At 34.6% G+C, this 16,551-nt stretch overlaps 1 pseudogene across 1 annotated transcript; it reads left to right on the forward strand.

Annotated features, from left to right (window-relative positions):
* Nucleotides 1-391: 391 nt before the first annotated feature.
* On the forward strand, nucleotides 392-2,741 carry LOC117098899 (annotated as a pseudogene). The gene has a single exon (XR_004443640.1). The product of XR_004443640.1 is annotated as a cytochrome c oxidase subunit NDUFA4-like (transcript).
* The last annotated feature ends 13,810 nt before the right edge of the window (nucleotides 2,742-16,551 follow it).

Consider the following 16,551-nt stretch of genomic DNA (forward strand, 5'->3'; position numbering starts at 1 on the left):
TCCTATAAATTTTATTTAACAACCCCGAAAGTCCAATTTTTTTTTAAAGCAGAACAGAACAAAAGAATGGGGAAAAATAGCAAACTCTTCCTACCACAATTGGTACCCACAGAATGATTTGGGGAGGGGAGAAGGTTAGGGTAGAACCAAAAGGGGGATTTCCAGAGGAGAACCAGGATCCTATAAACTTGTCTTCCCAGGACTTTTTCCAGGCTTTCCCAGGTTACCACCTCTCTTACCTCCACCTCCCACCCCAGAACTTTTCAATTCATTTTCTTTTATAAAAGACCTTGATGGCTTTTCAATTTGGGGTTCTATCTGAAAAAAAATGGCTCCCTGTGGCAGAGCATGTAATTATTATTATCTATGCATAACAATAATTATATAAAATTATAATAATAAACATCCTTGAAACTACCACCCAACATGAAAATTATAACCTTATGATTTTAACAAACTGAGCATGAAACAACTTCAAATAACGGGGTATTCCTCTTCATAACCCATATCGAATTGTTTAATAGCATATAATAAGACAAAGTAATAATAACTTGAAAAAAAAATAGTTAACCTTCTCAAGCGAAAGAAGTCTAGAAGAAGGAGGACCAGGATTGAGGCTCCATGGTGATGAAGGATCTAAGACTTCCTTCATTTGCTTTGCCATCTTTAACTTGAAACTTTTTTTGCAAGATTCCCTTTTAGTCCAAGATGGCTGTAAGAGTTCCAAGCTTCACGTCTGCATTCCAGACAGCAGGAGAAGCGTTTCTGGAAAACTCACCCAACAACTTCAGCTTATATCTCATTCACACCCCAACTCTGAGAAGTGAGAGAGAAATGTAGCTTTTCATTTGGGCACATTGCTCTAGAATTTATCACAAAGGATGAAAAGGAGTATTTGCTACTGGATTGGCACCTGGCAATCTTGTGCCACATGCTTCGTGCACAAATGCCGCTCAACACTGAAAAATATTTTTATCAACCCACATCTTTATTCTTCCCTCACTCACCTCTGTTCCTCATGAAGGAAAAGGAACTTTTAGCCCAAGGTGCATCAAGCTATGATTATGACAAGTGGCAAGAAAAAGATGTCTTTCTTACAGATGTTCTTTTCTGAAGAATCTGACAGAGCCAGGATTCATGTTCTTCTGGTCTCTGACCTGCAAAATGCTGCAGGTGTGGCCAGGCTTCTAGGAGATAGCACAGAGACCAGAGCAAGGGACACCCAAAGCTAGTTATCTGGGGATGGAAGGATGCCCTAACAGGAAATGTAAATGAACACAACGTATTCTTCTTCTGGGCTCCCCATGGTTTTCCTAATCCTCTACTATAAGATCAGATTTTTGATATCAGGATGGTGGGGTGACATTTTGTTTTATAGTATAAATCTCAATGTCTGTCATTGGAGGTATTTGGCTGGGTGAGGGGGAAGAGTCTTATCACTGGAATCACAGAGGCATAGCTTTAGTTTTAACTGCTTAAGTATTTAGAAATTATCTCCACGAGAACTCATCCATGTAAAGTTTTCATCATTTGGAACTTCTAGGATACCACATCCAAACCCAAAAGAGTACTTCACTGAGGACAGAGGTATTTTCTAAACAAGTTCAAATATGAAACTGGGATGACATTTCAGATTGCACTGCCCTTTTCTACCCCTCAAAAAATTTCAGATTAAGAGTATCAGCATAGTAATTAGGATTTAGAGAGGAAGACACCTCCAAAACAAACCCATTTGGAATTTATCTGTAGAGCCAAGGATTGTACCCACACTGGGGACCACAGAAAATAACCTACCCTGAGATGTGTTTGATATTTTTGAAAGAGGGCAACTTTAAGCTGGACATTTGGTAACAAGAGAGGATAGAGAAAGGAAAACCTTGTTTTATCTGTTTGGGTGCCTTATGTGATCTTAAAAGTTTTTATCCAGCAGATACTACTAAGCCCAGGGCCTTGTGACTAGGCTGGTTCTCTCCTTTCCAATCGGAGGCCTCTGCCACAAACATGCTCCACCAGATCATCAGTTGGGCCAAGATACATCTGAGCTTGATCCCCTTTTTGTAATATTTATTGTAGCTGCAGGTACTAGAGGAGCACTGTATCTCTTGTGTCTGGCATTGTTCAAACTAGATGTTAGTTGGGACAGAAAGAATAACCCAGAGCCATGGAACAAACTGGGTCCCAGTGATCTATACAAGTTCTACTCAGTGAATGTGGATTACATCGAACTGAATAAAGAAAGTCCAGATTTCTAAATGAAATGTTTCACTATAAAGCTTCTTTAGAATGAAGGTCTTCCAGAAGCCATCCCCACAGTTTTCCACTTAACCAGGAAATATTTCTCCTCTAAATGCATGAAATCATGCTGATGTAGTCTACTGGAGATTACACTGATTAATAAATAACTGAAACTTGAAAAAAGAAGTTATTATCCAACTTGATGCTCAGAAAACTGGAATCTGGAAATCTGAAAGATCACCTTCCTCTTTTCATGTGGCTCTTCTTCCTGCTTGTCAATGGAATTCACTTCCCGTGGTACCACGATGTTCAGCCATCAGATCCAGCTCAGCTCATATTCTGAATCATTGCTAATTCTAAGGGTAAGCTTTTCTGTTGTGGCTAAGCGTCACTATGGTAGCAGTTATAGCACAGATTGGGAAATGCAAAGAAGAATCAAACTGCATTCTGTAGGCTCAGGAGAATGTCAGATGTGTATGTGCAAAAGGGAGGAACGTTGCTTCATGCTGGATATCCTGGAGAGAGAAAAGGTTGACTTTCTTTTTAAGCTCCAATTATATTTCACATAAAGTAAATCAACTACCTTTTTACAATGAGTTGTGAAGTCGTGAAATGTACCTACTTGCAGAAAAATAATTCCACAGGTGTATAGCTGTGTATATTTTTTTAAATTTAGAGTCTATACACTGGGATAGAATTTAAGGAACCAGAAATCACTTTTTCTCATGACAGTACCCAACACAGACATCAGACATCAACTTTTTCCCAAACTTTAAGCACTCAAAAAATAGGTCTAGAAAAGGGCATGTTGCCTTTTTCCCTACTTCTATAAAGAAAGGGATCCAGATCTTCATCAGTTTGGAAACCAGAAATGCAAACTAATAGGTGTATCCTCCTGTCTCCTCCCTTTCCTGAGTTTCTTTTAACTTCCCACTCATTATCTTCTTCTCCCTGCTTTTCTCTCTTCATTTCCATATCCCTTCTTTTCAAAAGGACTCACAATGACTTTCAAAAACATACTGTATCATGAGCACTCTGGTGGGCTGACTAATGCCCCCCCAAAGATATCTGTTTCCCAGTCCCTAAAACCTGAGAATATGTTACCATACATAGTAACAAAAAGTCTTTGCAAATGTGATTAAATTAAGAATCTTGACATGCAGAGATTATCTGGATTATCCGGGTAGGCCCATTATAGTCACAAGTATCCTTATAAGAAGGAGGCAGGAGAGTCAGAGTTAGTAGTCACAGATGTGGTGATGTACGTAAAAGGTTACAATAATGTGAGGAAGAGGCTTGATGAACCAAGAAATGTGTGAGAGCCCTAAAAACTAAAAAAGACAAGAAAATGGATTCTCTCCTCAGAGCCTTAGGAAGGAACCAGCTCTGCTGACACCATGACTTTGGATTACTGGGACTGATTTTGGACTTCTAGGACAACACATTTGTATGTTTTTAAGACACTAAAGTTGCGATAATTTTTATAGCTGAAGTAAGAAACTAGTAAAAAGACCAAGAAACAGTTCCAGATTAAAGGAGATTAAAGAGGCAAACAAATAAATGCAAAACATAATTCTGGATTTGATCTTGAACTAAACTTTTTTCTTCAGCTAAAAAGTATATTAGTGAGACAAATGATGAAATTTAAACAAGGGCTATATATTAGATAATATATTTTATTAATATTAATTTCCCAATTTTAAAAATTAAATTAGGGTTGTATACAATGTCTAGAATGTCTTTGTGCTTAGAAAATAGACACGGAGGTAGTTAGAGATAAAGGAACATTATGTCTGCAACTTAATCTCAAGTAGTCACCCCCTCATGCACACACAAATATTGTGAAAGTTGTCAGAATCAAAATGAAGTCACTAATGTCAAGAAAATTCCAACAAATAAAGCCACAGAAGACCATGAACAGAGTTCTCACATTTGTATGCCTTATAACACAAAAGACTCTACAAAAAACACAACTTTGCACAAAGGCCACTGCAACCTTACACAAAAATTATCTCTGCACAGACATCTGTCCAGCAACTGCCTGTCCAACCTCAAAATGGGTGTGCTTGTCACAGGTCTTAGTAGTCAAGAATAATTACTTCAAAACAATTATGAAAGCCTCCTTTTTTTGTCTTTAAAAACCTTAGCCTTCCTTTACCTCCTTGAGTACAAACATAGTTTACTATGACATGCATATTCCCACTGCAATGTTCTATTCCCAAATACACAATTTTTTTTTTCTTTTTGAGAGACTCTGTTTGTTATTTAGGTTGACATATATGATATCAGAAGTGGGATCTGACAAAGATCACTACTGGAAGAAATTGGTGGCTTTTGGAACCAGTGTGCAGTACTCTCACTCGAGCCCTTTGATCCCTCCACTTCCACAGTTCACCTTTTTGGCCCTTATGAGCTAAGCCTCTCTCCTTTTGGCAGGGGCTTTTTTACTTTATTTGGGATCTAGTTTAAATAAGTCCACTTTAATATAAAATCTTACATCCCTTCTGGGCTATAAAATACTTTTTATTCTCAGTCTTTTCTGGTAAGTCCTAGTATAAAGACAAGTCTTTTCGATTGAATACTCTTGCTTTCTAGAGAATTTACATTTGGTTTGTGAGGCATGTCTTCTCTGGGTTCCATGCCTAGTTTAGTATTTCATTTTATCTGCACACCTGGGTTAAAATTTTGTGAACACTCTTACCTTGGTTTCTTTTGATTATGTTTGACTCTTTTCCCTTAATATTTCTGAAAATCTTCTGGGAGGAAAAAAATAAACATTCTAAACAGTAGACACAAGATGGCTAATTAAAAGCCACTAGAGCAGTCACCACCAACTAAAATACCAGTTTAAACCTCTGATATTTCCTGGATTTATAGTTTTGTTGCTCTGAGGGATTAATAAGAAACAGAATGGAATTCTCAAATATTAAGACATGCCAGGTTTCCTGGGCCTCCAGCTGGCTATGCATTATGGCCATTATTTTAAAAACCTGCAACTATGCAGTTAACATGTAGTCTTTTAAATTCTATCTCTCTCTAATTTTTTTTTTCTACTTTAAATATGTTGGCTTTTCTACTAGTGGTGAAATAAAACTCACCACTATCTCACTGCTCTGGCATTCCAGCCAAGATTTAAAAACAAAAAAACAATTCTTAAAGGGCTTTCATATGAGTAGCTTTACAAACTACAACAGCTCCACAGTAACTAACAACACAGACACTTTCCAAACATATAAATTTAGGTTTGCCTGATTAACAATTGTGTACAATGATAAAACATTTAAATCAAAAATTAATAATCTAAAAAAAAAAACTGTTAAAATGCTTCCCTGCCCTCATGTGCTAATCAAACAAATCAGACTGGCAAACAAAAGACAAATTTGTTACTAATTCAAAGCAACTTGGGAGATGTTTTTCATATACAATTCAGCTAGTCCTCACCACAAAGCAAACATTAAAAGTTTAAACCTAAACTCATCTAAAACTGGGCAAAAAGGAGTAAAAGAGGTTTTTAAAAATCAAACTGCCCTGAAAAATGCTTTACTCAAAATTTTGGTCCACAGCCTTACCTACTGGGGCAAATAAAGTTTAGCCATATGAACAGGTTCCAATTTTGTGAAAAATATAATTTGGATCCAACTCTCTTTTATAAACTGATGAATTTATATTACTATCCCCTAACTAAAATTCTAAAATAAAAACTATAAGCTCTTTGTTTGTGTATGTATGTGTTTAAATATATTTATACATATGTACATGTATTGCATTGTATGTTTTGTCTACATGGCAAAATCTGGCTTAGTTGACCCAAATTCCCTTAAAAATTTTTATTTAGATAAATAGGCACTCATATAAAATATAAAATATATCATTATTAACCCAAATGCTTCTTAGTTCACATGACTTAAGTAAATCTTTAATAAATAAGCTCGTTTTTAAATTATTGATAAAGTAAAAATAAAAATGTCTTCAAAATTGTCAACATTCATTTTTGGCTGGATTTACTGGTCAGACAGCTTTATATTTTTCTCTTATATAGATAGATACACACAAACAAATATATGTTCATATATACTAAGGTGTCAGGGTTTGGGGTGAAAGTTATGAAACTATTAACCCAGTCTAAAACAAACCTTTGTGTAATATTTTGATAAATAAAACCAAATTGATATTGTTGGTATAATAACAACAGCTAACTCTTCCATGTTATTGGGATAATACTTATATATTTAACTTTAAGGTTCTCACTTGGGTGAACACCTAATGTTTACACATTATAAAAACTGTTAACAAAAGAAGTAACTTAAAGTAGTGACTATCTTTGTCTAGTATCTCAGTTCTTATAAATAATCTTGGTAAACTGTTAAAAATCATATAAATGAAATAAATGATTACAAATAAACTTTTCATAGAACTTCAAATCTTAAAGTTCTGTTAAATTAAATAATAGATAATCATTAAATGTCTGAGTTATTTCCAAATAAAATTTTAAAATTGTTATAGAAAACTATGTTTCTAAAAATTATAAAATGAGTCTCATCTGTAAGTGAGATAGATGATTCCAGATTTCTTGCTTCCTAAGTTTTCACTCAAATTTAGGGTTACTAACAGTTAAAAATTCCAATTAATATGTAATTCTGCACATAAAGTGTACAAAGAATAAAATGTTTTTAATATTAAAAAATTATGAAAAAACATTCTTTATTGAAAAAATAATTTTGTCTAATTTGAAAGTCATTTTAAATTTGTTTCAAAATATAGATTAAAAACCAAAATAAAAACAAACCAATAAATTCAAAGAATGTAAAACATGTTATAAAAATGTATTTTTGGTAAAAATAAAAGCTAAAGCAATAACTTTGTGTTAAAAAAATCTTGTATGGTCAATTTTTGTCCTAAACTAAAATAACTGTTTTTGTTTTTTTTTAAAGAAAGTATAAGACAAAGCAAAATGTGTAAACATGTAATCAATGGCCTATACAAGTTGTAATAAAGTTCATAAAAAATTTATTTAAAAATTTTTGTGTGTGGTTGATCAAGTGATATTATAATTTTGAAGAAATCATTTAAAAGTCTCTCTAAAAATAAAGCTTTGATATTAAAAATGTATTAATGCAAAACTAAAAATTATGGTCCTCTATGTTGAAACAATGAGGTTTTCTTAAAATATTAATTTGCTCTTAATAAAATTATAAGTTTTGATTTTTAATTCTAAAATATATCTTTTTAAACTTCTCAGATTTACATCTCAAAAGTTCATCTTTTGCTGTCCTTTGCTGCACATGATTTGCAGATTACACATCATTGCCTTCTGTTCTTTCTCCCCTTAAAAAAAGATTTATCTTTTTTCTTAATTGAGGTGATAACTCTCTCTCTCAACCTTTGACAACTCCTGTAACTTCTCTTTCTCTGGTTTTAACACTGCTATTCTGGCCTAATGCTGAGATATTGTCACAAAGTTAGAAAAAAACATTGTTTTCCTCCAGTGTAACTTGATTCTTTACTTTTGACTTTTCTTGACATGCCTACATTGTTCCATGTAACCAAAACTTTCCATGCTGTTGGTAAGAGCCAATGTACTTCACTGCTCAAGGCATTTTCCTGTTTACATTCCTCTATAATATAGTTCACTCACTTTTCTGGTGTTTGATTAAATTCAAGTATCCATTTCCTCAGATTTGACTTCCCAGTTATTTAAATGAGCTTCACATAAGGAAATGTAATCACACTATGGGAGGTTTTTTTTGTTTTGTTTTGGTTTGGTTTTTCACCTTATTGTAACTGGCCTTAAAAAAAAAACTCAAAGATTTTATGTTTTATTAAGATAATTGCTGCATTGAATTTACTAGATTTTGGATTACTTTAAAAGTAATGAAAGCTACATGGATGTAAAAAAAAAAATAACCCTTTTAGCCCCTTTAAAGCTCAATTTTTTTAAGTCCTTTGAGTATCACTCTGGTTAAATAAATAAATTTTATTTAGCCATGACCTGTAATTCTGTTTTAAACAAATGTTTTAAACCTTTTGACATCTTTGGTAGGTTTTCCCAGGTTCAAAATCCTAAATAAATTAACATTAAAATTTTCCACTTGAGCCACAGAAAGCCTCACTCTCTCTATATATACATATATAAAATCTTAGAGAAATAGTAAATAATTAGGCATTTGATGAATTGTAGAAAACACATTGTCAAATAATAAATGATATTAAATCTTTCAGTTACATTTAGGTATATGGTATGATATAAATGTTCTAAAAATTATATAAATTCATAAATATCTAATGTTATCAGTGATCATTTGATTGTTATATTAATCTTATATTAATCTTTCCTAAAGTTACATTTATATAAATAAGCTATTCAGGTAACTAATTGAAAAAATATTAAAAATTTATAAAAGTCTAATGGTCCTGGTGTAATACTGTCAGTCCTGATTCTGGTTATCTTAAAATGCTACATAGGGTAAAAATAACTAAGTTTCCTTGTCAATTGAAAACTTTCACCAGATTTTAACCATGGCTATTCTAAGTCCTTGTTATCCACAGTTATTACTTTAAATCCTTTAAAAGTTTTTGTAATCAGCTACAGTCTAAAATTGCTTTACATGGAAAAGCAATGAACTCTAATAAGTACTCACACAGATTTCTGATAAGTTTTAATGCAATGAACTAAATAAAAACATCCATAACTCTAATAAAAAACTAATGGGCTTTTAAAACTACTATTCAGGATTAAACAAAACAAAAAATTAATTACATGAAATTGAATAATCGAAACAAATAATGTTCTTATGACTTTTATTTAAAGCATTGTTGGCTTTTTACTTAAATGCTTTGATTTCCAGATTTAGGAAAATTTTCTTCCCAAGATGTGAAAATAAGATTCCATATCATAATGAAACTTATGTCCCCTTTATGCTACCTTCTTCACTTGGCAAGATCATAGTTTAATTAAACTTTCACAATCAAATAGCTTCTGCCAGTAACTTCACAAAACCTAACCTAAGAAACCATTTAGTATCCATTAGCTAAACTGAAAAAAAAATGTCAGCACCATTGCTACTACTACATACTCTACCTAAATAAATTTATCTAAAAAAGTTGAGACCCATATACACAAAATTTTTAAATGGGCTGCATAGTTAAAACAGGGCTCACCTAATTCCCTGTGGTCATTTTATTTATTCAATTAGTTATCTTTAAGCCTCAACTCATGCCTCAAAACCATTGTATAAACTAAAATTGTCATATTGCTATTAATTTTACTTTACATTTTCCCTTTTTAAACTTTGTATTTGTTACGTGTTAAAAATTTTACAAAAGTACAATTCATAACAAAATAATGGTGGCCCAGCACTTTTAGATGATAACAAATGACTACAAAACAGACAAAATTAAATTTAATGATGAACTCCATGTATACTTAGCCTGAAAGCCACTCCCTTAAAATATCCCTTGTTGCTGAAATATGAGTAAATGGTTTTAACACTGACTCATAGTCGCCAATGACTCCTCTCATAGTGGAAGGAGACCAACAACTGGAACAGGTCTATCCCAGCACTGAGGGACAACAAAACCTAACTCCAAGATGATTAGTTAATCAATGGTACTTTTATAGAAAGATCTTAATCTAAAGGGGTAAATGTGAAAGTTGTCGGAATCAAAATGGAGTAACTAATATTAAGAAAACCTTGACAAATAGAGCCAACGAAGGCCAAAAAGAGAGGGCTCTCATGCTTGCATGTATAGCAAAAAAGACTACAAAACCCACAACCATGGACCAAGATCATTACAATCTTAAAAAAGTATATACTTCTAAAAGGACATCTGCCCAGCAATTGCCTGTCCAAATTTAAACTAGAGTCATCCTTGTCATTGGTCTTAGTAGCCAAGGATAATTATTTTAAAATAATTGTGTAATTCTTCTCTTTTTTTTTTTTTAAAAAACCCTTTGTCTCCCATTACCTCCCTGAATATACCCATAGTTTTATAGCATGCATATTCCCATCGCAATGTTCTATTCCCAAATATATATCTTTTCTTTTAGAGAGGCTCTCTCTGTTTGTTATTTAGGTCGACATATAAATAATACATATGTAAAAATAAAGCAAACAGGATAAAGCATTACTTTTAGAGAATTTTGGAAATCTTTACAGTTTTTGTCACAATTTTTCTTGAAGTCTGAAGTTAAATAAAAACAAAAAGGTATATCATCCTAATGTGGAACCAGACCTGTGATTTCATCAAAAATATGATTGCAACAAGCATTTTTGTAATTTTGGCAACTTTTACTGAGGCCTTATAGGACCACAGGAGGACAGTAGCCAGTACTTGCATTCTGTCCATAAAATGTTATGTAATACCCCTTCCCGCTCTGCCCTGCACCCATCAACATGATAGGATGGTTTCCCTCTCCTCTTTCTCTTCAGACCCAGTCTTGCAAGCCTGTAAAGGTAAATTGTTTCTTACCTGCCTCTGAAAGTAAAGTGAACCTGGGAGATGAAGAGAGTTGAGGACATTATTCTCCTCTTTGAGAGTTTATAAAGGAAGGCTCAGAGCAACTGAATGTTGCTACCATTGCCTAAGTCTTTTCTATTTTCAACAAACAGCATCAATAATAATTGTCATTATTCTAAGGTCTCAATTTGTAAATCTAGCACCCCAGAGATTGATCCTTCATTGTATGTTGTGGGCCATTAGGGCAATCTGCTAAAAAAAAAAAAAAAAAAGGTTTTATTTTAAGCACTCGTTTTTTTTTCCCCCCTTTGGAAGAGTATTGAGTAGCTACTATTTTATATCTAGAAAGAAATCCTAGAGGTATGAGATTAGGAGCCACAGGAGACTGTAATCTAAGTGAAGAACTACTGGTTTATTGGTTTATTTATTTTCCACATGGTCTACCTGAAATTTTATTAACAGAAACTCTGCCCTATTTTCACTACCATCCTTGGAAATTTTTGCTTCCTAGTTGTTGATAGCTATGCATGTTTCACCTGTCTCCCACCGCTTGTCATTAAACTAATTGATATACTAAAATTTTCAGTGTGATGCTGTGAAAGTTTGATGTCTTCACTTTCACTAAATGAAAATTTGAATTATTTGAAACTTCTGGTGGCTAGAAGAGAAACCTTGAAATGTTCCCAACACATAGAAATGATAAATACTCAAGGTGATGCATACTCCAAATACCCTGGCTTGATTATTACACATTCTATGCATGCAACAAAATATCATGTGTACCCCATGAATATGTAAAATATTATGTATCAATTTTTAAAATCCTCCCTTGACATGTAAATTTGGGTAATCAAAAGTAAGTCATATATTTTGGGAAAATCTTTGGGTTTGTAGAAGAGCAAGAAAAGTAGACACAAAATGTCAATTACCATTGACATTTAGTAGCTGGTAATTTTATTAGTAACTAAACATGTTACTTCAGACCATTATCTGTCTCTCTGTTTGCCTACATGACATACAGAGTAAAAGAGAATTTCTTATAAAATACCTAACTAATTAGAGTTCCAGTTTCCAGTAATGGTGGAGTGAACTGGTAGATCAAACTGCTTGGCAGATGACTTTTATAAAATCTGAATGAGATATAAAAGGACATTGAAAAGCAATCTAAAGCAGGCAAAGAGTAGAGGAGAGTTTACTTTTGATAAAATGTGACTTTTCTGACTGAGTGTATTATTCAATCTCCATAGCTCCTGAAGCAGAAAACCGCAGCTTTAAAAACATGAGGTGGCAGGGGACACAGTTCAGTGCTGGCACAGCAGCTGGAAAATTAGGGGGAAAACGTTAGAAGCAAGAGAGCAGCAGAATGATGAAGACTCACAATCTGAGTATAAACTCTGCACAAATCCATGGCTGACTGCTAAACTACTCACCTGTGGGTAACATCCCAGGGAGGCCAACAAAAAAAAGCAGAGAAAAATCAGAAGAGAGTTTCTTTGAAAGATAAGACTGCACTTAGTGAGATTTATAAGTTTACTATTTTTTTAAACTAAATTTGCACAGCTCAGGCAGCAGAAAGCAGAAGCCTTACTTGCTTGAGATATCAGGGGGCAGATTAGAACTGGAAGAGCAGTTTAAGGGGGAATTTAGGGAGAAAACTCCAGAAGCAAAAAGACGGAGAGAATAAGCCCAGAATCAGAGCATAATTTCTGCCCAAATGCTTGACTAATGACTAATCTACTCAGTCCCAGGAAAGATACTTAGGGAGACAGTCTAAAAAATCAGAAGCTGAGGGAAGAAAGAAAAATCAACAGTGATAGTAGCAGCTACAGGAGACATATGGTTTGACAACTGAAATCTGAGACCACACAAGTCAACTGCCTACTAGAACAAAAACCCAACAATCTTCAGAAAAATGTAACAGAATTCAGAGTTGCTACAATACATTACAATGTCCAGTCTTAACCAAAAGTTATTAGATGTGCAAAGAAAAAGAAGCATGGGAATGCTAGAGACGTTATTTTAATATTAGAGACTTTAAGACAAAAATTACTGCCAGACAGGTGGGTAGATCATGAGGTCAGGATATTGAGACAATCCTGGCTAACACAGTGAAACCCCATCTCTACTAAAAATACAAAAAATTAGCTGGGTATGGTGGTATACGCCTCTAGTCCCAGCTACCGAGGAGGCTGAGGTAGGAGAATAGCTTGAATCCAGAAGGCAGAGGTTGCAGTGAGCCAAAATCGCTCCACTGCACTTCAGCCTGGGCAACAGAGTGAGACTCCGTCTCAAAAAAAAAATAAATTACTGCCAGAAACAGTTATTTCATAATGATAAAAGATATCACAATCATAAACATATATGTACCAAAGCAAAATATATGTGAAACAAAAACTTATACAACTAAAAAGAGAAATAGACAAATTCATAATTATGTGTTTAACAGACTTTTCCTATAATTGATAGAACTGAAAAACATCAGTACAGAAGAAGGTGTAAATGACACTATTTCCTACGCAGATCTTAGCTGATGATCAAAGAACACTACATCCAGCAATTGCAGAATGCACTATCTTTTTAAGTGCCTATGAAACATTCCCCAAGACAGGCTATATACTGGGCCACTAAAAAAATTTCCCAACAGATTTTAAAAGAATATATATATATATATATATATATATAACACACACACACATCCTGTAAGATTTCAGTCTTTAAAAACATTATATATGCTTTAATATTTAATATATATTCTTTGAGTTATATATAATGTATTTTACATATATCAAAAGAATAAAATTAGAAATCAATAAAAATATCTAGAGAAGCCCCAAGTATTTGAAAATTTAAAAATACATGTCTGGGTAACATGCATAAAGAATAAATTACCAGGAAAAATTGAAAATATTTTTATCTGAATCAGGTAGTCAATATGACCTGTCTTGTAGATGTTAATTAGCTTCTTCAGTCAAGTAGTGCTTGTTTAATGGGCCTATGTATAAAATGGCCATGTCAGTAGGAACAGATTCTAAATGATTTCAATAATTATACTGATCAATTTCAATAATATGCTGATTTTGCTACCATTCATGTTAAGTGCTCAAACTGTCAACAGCAATGATCAAATACTGGTTCTATGATATGGCATTATTTCCTAGAAGAACCAACTGGTTATCCGGTGCCAGGTTGGTTATACTGCACATTTGCTATCATGGGGGGAATAACCATTTGTCCTCTGTAGAGATTTCTGGGTATGAATTTTCCTTCCTAGGCCACAGCACTTCTGCTAATACCACTATTCATGGACTTACAGAATAACTGTACTATTGCCTTGCTCTACCACATACTACCTTTGCCCAGGGGACCCATTTTACAGCAAAGGAAGTATGACAATTAACTAATATCTTTGGAATTCAGTGATCTTACCATGGATCCATCAAACAGAAGAAGATGGTATTATTAAATGGTGTAATGGTCTCCTGAAGGCTCAGTTATGACACCAGTTGTGAGACAACACCATGGGAGGTTGAGATGCTATCCTCAAGAATGCAATATATTCCTTAAACCAATAGCCAATGTGTGAAATAATTTGCCTATAGCCAGAATTCAGACGTCCAGAAAGCAAAGATATATTCCTCTCACTATTACAGCAAAAAAAACTTACTACAGGAATTTTTTTTTCTTCCAAGCCCCACAAACTTAGTAGATTTGGAAACTCTAATATCCCAAGAAGAAGTACTTCCACCAGGGAATTCACAGCCTGTTGAGCTGGAAACTGGGACAAGAAAAGAAAGGCACCACTATATAGCCCTAGGTAATTGATTACCATACCAATGGGAAATTGGTTGCTGCTTTACACTCAAGTCAAGGAGGACTATATCTAGAACCTAGAAGTTCATTAACAAGTCCATGTGAGTACACATATATCCAATGGTCCTGATCAGTGGAAAACTGAGGCAACTCAGTAACGAGAGGTGCACCAAGAACCTAAATCTTGTAAGATCAAAAGTTTGGGCCGAGCGCAGTGGCTCACGCCTGTAATCCCAGCACTTTGGGAGGCTGAGGCGGGCGGTTCACTTGGGGTCAGGAGTTTGAGACCAGCCTGGCCAAAATGGTGAAATCCCGTCTCTACTAAAACACACAAAAAAACTAGCCAGGAGAGGTGGCTGGCGCCTGTAGTCCCAGTTACTCGGGAGGCTGAGGCAGCAGAATGGCGTAAACTCGGGAGGCGGAGCTTGCAGTGAGCTGAGATCCGGCCACTGCACTCCAGCCTGGGCAATAGAGCGAAACTCTGTCTCAAAAAAAAAAAAAAAAAAATACAAAAATTAGCTTCGCGTGGTGGTACGTGCCTGTAATCTCAGCTACTGGGGAGGCTGAGGCAGGAGAATTGCTGGAACTTGGGAGGCGAAGGTTGCAGTGAGCTGAGATTGAGTCACTGCACTCCAGCCTGGGTGAAAGACTGAAACTGTATCTCAAAAAAGAAATAATAAAATAAAATTAAAAAGTTTGGGTCACTCTGTAAAGAGGCTCATACAGTGAAGTGCTGGTGGAAAGAAAGGGAACACGCAATGGGTAATGGAAGAAGAAAGCCATGATTCCCAACTTAAATTTCATGACCAACCATAGAAGTAGGGATTCTAACAGTTACATTTCATATTGTTTGTCCTCCATCCCCACTCTTCCCATTAGGAAGGGTAATAGTAACGATTAATATTTTATGTCTCAGGGATATGTTCAAATTGAATTACTCTATTATGACACCACAGTTACTGGAACTTTTTGTGTATCCCAAAAGGTGTGTTCAACTTTTATGTGAAAAAAAGTACAAGAGAAGATGTTCAGAGCAAGAAGGAGTAGACTTTACTGGATATCTTCTGTTTATGCCTCCTGATCATCCAATCAGCTCTGTGTCCTGTGAATTTGAGCTATATGGATTACATCAAGGGCTCTCTTGCCCTTGATTTCTGGTTGGGTTCAGCCAATGGCAGACACTAGCAGGAGATAAGATGGCAGGAAGAAAGTAGAGTTATGTTATTTATTCTCCTGGCTCTTTCCCTGATGGGTCACCATAGGCTCACTGCCTCATTCTATTAGTGACAGGTCCCCTAGGATGTCTCCCTTTTCACAATTATTCTTTTGTTGTTTTAATAACTGTTTCCTTACTTTGCTCATCAGACCCAGGATTAGTAATAGTTCCTTGGTATCAAGCCCAAGGTATGCACTGCACTATGCCTTATTAGTTTTCTTTAATTTCACCCACACCTTTGAGAATAGATTTTTTTCATTATCCTGTTGTAGTGTGTTATTTCTGACCCAAGTCTAACCGATAAAACACCCTACTTGCATGGAGGTTAAGATGTTTACTATAATAATTGTAATAGTGCCCTTTACTAGTCTCTAACCTCTTATTTTATTATTCTTCATTTTTTTTTTCTATTTTTGCTTTGCTTTGAGAAGAAATATAACGTGTTGATTGAGAGAATGAACTCTGAAGCCAGATTTCATGGGTTTGGATTTTGGCTTTTCCTCTATCTAGCAGTTTGACTTTGGGTAAGTTACTTAGCTTACCCATCTCATGGGGTTGTTGGAGTGATTAAGAATTAATAAGAAGCACTCAGGACAGTATCAGCCATAGAAAGTACTAGGAAAGTGTTTGATTTGACTATTTAAAATATTTATCAATACCTGATATAGTATGCATTTATTTGTTTATTATCTATTGTCCACCCAAATGTAAGCTCCCTAAAGGCAGAGATTTCATTTTATTCATAGCCGAATCCCTACTCTCTAGAAAGGCACTATCTCATAGAACTTTCTGTGATGATGGGATGTTCTATAGCTGTACTACAATACAGTAGC

Source organism: Trachypithecus francoisi, unplaced genomic scaffold (assembly GCF_009764315.1).
Source record: "Trachypithecus francoisi isolate TF-2019V2 unplaced genomic scaffold, Tfra_2.0 Lachesis_group16, whole genome shotgun sequence".
NCBI lineage: Eukaryota > Metazoa > Chordata > Mammalia > Primates > Cercopithecidae > Trachypithecus > Trachypithecus francoisi.